The 8617-nt window shown below is 43.8% G+C and overlaps 1 pseudogene; it reads right to left on the minus strand.

Moving 5' to 3' along the window:
- On the minus strand, positions 1–1804 carry LOC110256921 (annotated as a pseudogene).

The raw sequence follows: 8617 nt of genomic DNA on the forward strand, positions 1-8617 counted from the left end.
TCACTTGGCCCCCTTGAACCAGCTGTAGAAGCTCCTGGGGAATTTCTTTTGAAATCTTCTGCCAGCGATAACTCCATTTTTAAAGATTTCTAATATAAGTTGTTGAATTTCAGGCATGCATGCAAAGAGTCACCTTTCTCTTAAGGGACTCCAGAAATTGAGCAATTGTTGGGTCACTGTAAGGTCTTGATTTTCCATCATCTAAACTGAAACTGTTTGCTTCACAGGTTAAGCAGATTCTGAACATTTTGCAGCTGATTTTCTCCGTAGATACATTCAGATCACTTACAAAAGGAACAATCGGGGAGTTCCCATTGTGACCTATCCAGTAAGGATACAACTAGTATCCATGAGGATGTGGGTTCCATCCCAGGCCTCGCTCAGTGAGTTAAAGGATCTGGTACTGCCACAAGCTGTGGTGTAGGTTGCAGATGCGCCTCAGATCTGGTGTGGTTGTGGCTGTGGCTGGCAGCTACAGCTCCCATTAGACCCCTAGCCTGGGAACTTCCATGTGCTAAGGGTGCGGCCTAAAAAGACAAAAAAAAAAAAAAAAAAAAAAAAAAAAAGGAATGATTCATTCCATACCCTCCATCTGTAGATATGTCATCACCCAAAGCTCTTGAGACTTCATTGAGAAAGACAGTCCCATGTTCCCTAGTCTCTTTGAAAAGTTCACTCACAATTTTCCCAGGAGATCGAATTATGTGTAATCTACTGTACTCACGTTCACTTGAATACAGTAAATGGAGGGAACGATGGTCAGTACCTTATGCAAGTGAACATCTCCCCAGTGGTGGGAAAACATGTGAGGTGGCTTTCATGGGGTTTAAAGACTGCAATTTAAGGTCTATCAGATTAGGAAGATTTGCATTTCACATCATCTTTATACAATTCTGCCAGAGCCAGTTTTTTTTCTTTTCTTTTCTTTTTTCTTTTTTGCTTTTTAGGGCTGTACTCGAGGCATATGGAGGTTCCCAGGCTAGGGTCGAATTGGAGCTACAGCCTCCAGCCTATGCCACAGCCACAGCAACTTGGGATCTGAGCTGCGTCTGCGACCTGCACCACAGCTCATGGCAACGCCGGATCCTTAACCCACTGAGTGAGGCCCGGGATCGAACCCGAAGCCTCATGGATCCTAGTCGGGTTCGTAACCTCTAAGCCACAAACGGAACTCCCAAGGCCAGTTTTTTTCTTGATACATCATCCGTGCAGGCTCTTCATATTCTTATCAAATTCTGCAAATTCTGGGCTTTAGAGGCCACAGCCCTCAAGACCGCCTCTGTTACTCTGTGGACTAGGTGCTGCCTTTGCCTTCTTCTGCCAGCTCCCCGGCTTTTTATCCTTTTAATGTTTCTCCTTTATTCCTCTTTTTCCCCCCATTTTGTCCTCTTTAGTTTGAACAAATTTACTAAAGTCTTTGTTCACCATTGCTTTTTGCCTCTCACTTTTTTGGGGGGCTCATTTTTCTTAGTATTGATCTATCCTCTTTTATTATTTATTTCAGAGTAAGTCTGCAGGTGATAAACTTTCTGAGGCCCCCACAAATAAAAAAGTCTTGTATTTTCACACTTCAACAATAGTTGGGCTGTGTATATAATTCCAAGGTCAAAGCTATTTTTCCTCTGAATTTTGAAACACTCTCTCCCTTTCCTTTTTGTTTCTTATATCCTGTTTTTCAATGAGACTTAGTATCTGTACGATTCTCATACCTTTGTAGTTCATCGATTTTTTTTTTCTTCATTGGAAGTGTTTAAGAGTTCCTCCTTACCAGGGCATCTGAAACTGCATCACAGTTGTTCGGCATGTTAGTTTGAAAAACTGATCCCAATTGGCATTTGATGGGCCCTTTCAAACCGAAGAGTCATGTTTGTCTTCGATGCTGGGATATTTTGTTCTTTATTTATTTGAGTATAACTTCCTCTCATATTCTTTGTATTTTCTCCTTCAGAACTTTACTATTAGCTGATATTGAAAGTGTTAGATCACTCCTCTGTGTATTTCAGCTTTTTGAAAAAATAAACTAACTTGCCTATTTTGTTTTGCGCTATGTGATAGAAAAACATATTTCCTCAGTCTTCCTGATCACACACGTACCGTTTAACTGTGCCCATTCTGGTCATTCTTGTGAGGGATTTTTAGTGTTTCAAAATCATGTTCAATTTTTTGGTTAATTTTTAAAAAATCAAGGAGATATCCATTTCCACCAGAGAATGTATAATTATTCTTGCTCTGTGATCTATTCCACAGCATGAAAGTTCTTCTATGCATTGGATTTGATATTTCTTTTAAGATGTTGACTTTCTCCCAATGCTTGGGAATTATTTTAGTTGAAAGCTCATCCTTTATCTCAGATGCCTGTTTGATGTTTGCCTTCTCCATTGTACATGACCTAGCAAAAGGGGTATGAGACAGTGTCGTGGTTACATTATAATCTTCTGTCCATAACTGTCTGGCAGGGGGATATACTAAGGGGTAGGGTGTTTTGGCAGCTCATCTTCTGTGCTTCCTTCTCCTCCCATGTGTCAACAGTCACAGGAATACTGTCCTTTCTCTCCACCTAATGATCTTATACCCACTGCTCCCATCCGAAGGCAGGTAATCCTGCTGGAATTTCTTGACCCGAGGACACAAGAAAGGAGAGTGTGTGTGGAGTGGTTGATATGCTGTGGCATGCTGAATAATCAGTGCCTTGTTGGTGGCTCCTGAGCCTGGGAGCTCCCAGGATCCACCCTCTCTGGGCATGGCGTTCTCTTGGTGTTGGTCTTTAACTCCTGCGGCAGTCTACTGCTATGCACACTTTGGGCTGCATTTTTCATTTCTGGCCATTTTCCACCCACCATCTATCTTTTGGGGATTCCTCAGGGTTTCCAGTCCACCCGGAGCTCTCCTTGTTGTCCAGGATGATTATGAATTTATTGACTTACTTGTATATCATTCCTGTTCTTTCTAACCATTCACGATGAGAGGGAGAATCTGCAGCTTGTATTCAGTTTGCAGTTTGGGACGGGAACCATCTCCAACAGCACTGTCTTTACCGTAATATGCATCATATTCGTGACAGGCAGCATAAACACCCCTTCCTCCAAAGATAACTACGTCCTAATCCCCAGAGCCTGTGCAAATGTTACATGTACACTCTAAATTCACACAATTGTCATCTGTCAAATTTATTCAATTAAAAAATGTCACGCTACATGGCGAGGGAGAATTAAGGTTGCAGATGTGGAGTTCCCCATCGTGGCTCAGTGGTAACTGAACCCAACTAGTATCCATGAGGATGTGGGTTTTTTGGTTTTGTTTTGTTTTTTCATCTTTTTGTCTTTTTAGGGCCACACCCGTGGCATATGGAGGTTCCCAGGCTAGGGGTCTAATCAGAGCTGTTGCTGCTGGCCTATGCCAGAGCACAGCAATGCCAGATCCGAGCCGCATCTGCGATCTACACCACAGCTCATGGCAACGCCAGATGGTTAACCCACTGAGCAAGGCCAGGGATGGAACCCGTGACCTCATGGTTCCTAGTCAGATTTGTTTTTTGCCACGCCACGATGGGACTCCAGGATGTGGGTTTGATCCCTGGCCTCACTCAATGGGTTAAGGATCTGGCGATGCTGTGAGCTGTGGTGTAGGTTGCAGACATGGCTTGGATCCTGTGTTGCTGTTGCTGTGGTGTAGGCCGGCAGCTATAGCTCCGATTCGACCCCTAGCCTGGGAACCTCTGTATGCCACGGATACAGCTCTAAAAAGAAAAAGCAAAAAAAAAAAAAAAAAAAAAATTGCAAATGGAATTAAAGTTGTTAATCACCTGACCTGAGATTAGGAAGATTATCTTGGGTTATCCAGGTGGGCCCAGTATAACCACAAGGGTCTTTAAATGTGGAAGACGGAGGCAGAAGAGTCAGTGTCAGAGTAAAGCAATGAGAGAAAGACTCATCAGTCATTGCTGGCTGTGCAGATGGAAAGGGTCATGAGCCAGAGAAGCAGGCAGCCTCTGGAAGCTGGAAAACACAAGAAACTGTTTCTCCCCTGGAGCCCCCAGAAGGGAACAAAACCCTGCTGACACCTTAATTTTAGCCCAGTGGGATCCATTTTGGACTTCTGACCTTCAGAATTATAAGATAATAAATGTGTGTTGTTTTAAGCAATTAGGTTTGGTGTCATTTGTTACAGCAGCCATAGGAAGCAAATACAATGTTGTGATGTAACTGCTGGTGTCTCTCTTCCACCACCCTGCCAGTTTCTTGAGAACAAGAGCCATACTGTTGTTGCCTGTAGTCACTCGGAATCCAGCATAGGATCTGGCACATATTCAAGGCTCAGTAAATATTTGTTGAACGAATGAAAGACTGACAGGTTGCTGTAATTTTGAGGTTCTATAGAGGCTCTGAGATTCCAAGGCAGCCTCTGCCTTTCCTTCCCCTGGTCCTGGAGACCCTAAGGCCTCTGATCGCACTTGTCTTTTCACTTTGCAGGTTTTATTGCTATTCTACTTGCAGCTTCGTTCCTTGCTGTGGACCAGATCTCTCCTCTCTCCAGCCCTGTGTGTAGGCAGGATTGAGATGGAAGACAGTTGTCACATATGTGCTTGACTTTGCCAACAGGCCTTCCATGTGTTATGGCTGAAACAGTGACTTTTTCTTCCTCTCCAAGATTCTGCCTGCTTTCTTCTCTTCACCATAGCTGCCTTTGCTCACATTTCCTATCACGCTTTTGCCGTTTCCCCACCAGTCTGAACAGGGAATGTAGCTTTCATCTCATTGTATCATTTCTATGTCCTGAATTAAGCCCAAGGTCGATCTTTCTTATATCCCTTCTAACCCCCTCCTCAGATGATTCCATAGGTTTCCAGGACAGATAATGAAAAGAATTAAATGCACCCTTGGATGACTTCCCGTTTACTCTAAAGCTGCTCACTGTATTTTGTGCAGAACTGCAAATTCCTCTTGGGCTAGGTGACAACAGCTGCTGCTTGGTCACTGAAATACTGTTATTTTGTGGCTTTTCAGCCAGCCATTCCCAGGCCCTGGCTTCTTTGATTTCACACTGAACTTGGCTTCTGCCTCTATGGCTTTCCCTCTGTGTGCCACACACTCAGTCTGTCCTGGAGTCAGGCTGGATGGGCTTGCTTGGTCTCCACCCAACACAGAGTTCTCATGCCAGATCACCAATGCTGCTGACTGGTCCCATATGTTTGATTTGGGTAACTCGGTCAATTCCTGGGCCAGTTGTTTGTGGCTTGATCTGGGCAGCAGAGCCAAGAAACATGATGTGTGGTTACATAGAAAGAACGCTCTCTGACCATTCAACCCTGGGGCTATGGGTGCCAGGCACATAGTCTTCTTTAGTACCTACTCTTTTAATAAAGCCCACTTTTGGAGGTAATATATGCACCTCTTCTTCCCTTTTCCTCCTCCCCCCACCCCCGCCCCCTACCTTCCCAGGTACATGGAGATACCAAGTTGATGAAACAAGTCAATCATCCAACTTCACCTTCCCTTCCCACAATGCAACTTCAAGTGTGAATTTTCTTTCTTTTGGTCTTTTTAGGGCCGCATCCAAGGCATATGGAAGTTCCCAGGCTAGGGGTCTATCTACAGCTGTAGCTGCTGGCCTACACCACAGCCATAGCAACAGATCAGAGCCACATCTGTGACCTATACCACAGCTCACAGCAATGCTGGATCCTTAACCCACTGAGCAAGGCCAAGGATTGAACCCGAGTCCTCATGGATACTAGTTGGGTTCGTTACCGCTGAGCCATGATGGGAACTCCTGAAATTTCTTTGGTAACAAGCATTTTGCAGATGCTCCCCAGGGAACTTAGGGGTGCCAGGGAAGCTACCGGCAGCCACTTACAATTCACTTTTCTCCTCAAATAATAACATGAAGGTGAAGCCTGAGGCACACTTCTGATTTTATGCAGAGTGTTATTCTTGGGGAATAAACTCAGAAGAGCATAAATTAAGAGCATAATATCATGCTTTTCTTTGAGAAACACAATTTCATTCATGGTAATATGAAATTATGCAGTAGCAGGCCCTACATATTATATTACTTTCTACAGACAATTTTTTTTTGCAAAGAGATTGTATGTTTTTTGTTTTGTTTTTTCAACGGCCATACCTGTGGCATACGGAAGTTCCTGGGTTAGGGGTTGAATCAGAGCAGCAGCTGCCAGCCTAGGCCACAACATCCCAGCCACATCTGCCACAGCATACGTATGCCACAGCATACGTCACAGATAGGGCTGGATACTTAACCAGCTGGATACTTAACCCACTGAGGGAGGCAAGGTATCAAACCCGAATCCTCACAGACATTACGTAGGGTTCTTAACCCGCTGAGCCACAACGGGAATTTATGTATGTCTTTTTAATAAAGATAATAATTCTTTAAGAAGTAAATTTGAACTTCGAAGAGTCCTTAGATTTAACTTTTAAAACAACGTTTAGCTCTTTAATCCTGGAATTTAATGCGCATGGTGTAAGGGAAGGACCTTAGTTATTGTTGTTTTTTTTTGTCCCCAAACTATTGAACAACTCGTTTTTTTATAAAATTAAGGTCAATTCTATTTTGGATAGTAAAAACAAAACACCTCCTATGTAATCTCTGTTGTTTCTGTCATATTCATCTATCTCTTTGTCAGTATCATGCTGCTCTGGTTACTGTGTCTTTATAGCACATTTTGCTATCTAGTAGGGCAAGGCCCTTGTAACCACCTCTTGTTCTTCTTTCCCTCAAAATTTCTTGGCCGTGCTCATGTGTTTAGTCTTCCAGAAGGCTTTTTAGAATCAACTTGTCAAGTTCCAAAATCTTCCCATTGAGATTTTGATGGAAATTGCATTAAACTGACATCATTATAATACTGAATCTTCTCATCAGGAACATGTTATCTTTTCATTCACTTAGGACATTTCCAACATCCTTAAAATGCTCTGGTTTTCTTCATATAGATATGGCCTGTTTCTCAAAATGTTCTCTCTTTTATTCTGTTATAGTGAATGGGTAATTCCCCCTCCCCCCTTTCAGACTTTAAATTTTTGAAAAGGTTTTATCTTAGTCCAGGGTCTTAGGGTAGCGCTTTACAGAAATACACTCAAACCAACTTAGGGAAAAAAGGGGGAGGGGTGGGGAGAATTCTTTGGAAGGTAGCCAAGGCCTCTCCTGCCCGCCAAGGGCAGAAAGGGGAGTGGGCCTCACAGAGGGCTGGAAAAAAGAACTGCTTAGTCTCTTGCTGCTGCTTCTCTCAGTAGATGTTTTCTTAGTTTTCTTTGCTTTGTCCCTTTTTTGCATTCAAGGGGCTGCAGAACAAATCTGGGTACAGGGGTTATCCATGAATGGTGCCAAACTCTATGGGCTAGGAGGCACCCTTGAAACTAATCAAAGCACTGCAATGTCAGAAACCTCAAAAGAATGTCTCTTCTTGTGTGAAAAGTTTAGAATTAGCAGTAACAGTGTAAGAAAATCTGCCCTCCCAAGTTCCAGGTGACTGATAAAACAGGGACTGACCATCATCACCCTTATGGGATTAATAATTCAACAAAAATATATTGAGGTCCTACTTCTATTTTCAATTCATAAATACTGTTCACCATGTGCTTCCTTTTAGTCCATTTCACTGCCTTTTAGGCTTTTGGCTCAGAGTACACATAGAATGCTATACCTGCCAAATCTTATGCTTTAGTGGTAGAAACTGCCATTTCAAATATCTTGTCTTCAGAAAATAAATCCTTCAAAGTTTGCAACTTGGTACGAAGATGACTATGACCTTATTCCTACTCTCAACTGCCTTACGATTACTTTGAAAATAAGTCAGAAAATTGAGCACTACGTTAAAACAAACCAAACAAACAACTCCCGCAAGCCAAAAACTGTTATGAGACATTATTTTTTACTTAATCTAGTTCTGTAGTCAACACTGGCCTTTGACCTGGAGCCAGGTGAAAGCTACAATGGGAACCTGGAGCCAGGAAACTTTGCAGTCTTGGCGCTTTTTGTTACTTATTGAACGACCTTCGCAAGTAACCCAGGCTTTGTGAATCTGTTTTCTCATTTTCAAGCCCAAAATAGTAACAACTTTTAGATTCAGGTGTTAGGAGGCGAAATGCAGTAAAAACAAAGTACAAGGTGAACGTGAAGAGTTTCCAGTCGCTAAAGTGAGAGCGCGATACTGACAGAAGAAGGAAAAGCAGGTCTGGAGGGAGATTAAGGAAAAACCGTCAAAAGAACCCTGGAAGAGGCACCTCCGCCAGCCCCAACTCTTTCACAGATGTCAAAAAACTCCTATGGCGGATACGCTCTCCTGTAATTGGAAAACGGTGTTCGCTTTGGACGAGCCCCTTTCTTATTAGCAGAAATTTCCTCTTCTCCAAACTCTGCTTCCCCGCCTAGTCTGCAAACAACGAGTCAAGTTTCCCTCACAGGCCTAGATGGGCCCCCGGCCGAGCCCAGCGGGAGTCTCAGGCAATGCGGGGCCCACAACGTGGCGGGGGCGGCGGGGGCCCAGCTCCGGGATGGGGTCGGGCTGGAACAGCTGTGACCGCAGAAGACCCGCCCCCGCCCCCACCAGCGGGCACCGCCCCCATCCGACACGTTCGCACGACTTTAGGGCGCAGTTTCC

Source organism: Sus scrofa, chromosome 15 (assembly GCF_000003025.6).
Source record: "Sus scrofa isolate TJ Tabasco breed Duroc chromosome 15, Sscrofa11.1, whole genome shotgun sequence".
Lineage (NCBI taxonomy): Eukaryota > Metazoa > Chordata > Mammalia > Artiodactyla > Suidae > Sus > Sus scrofa.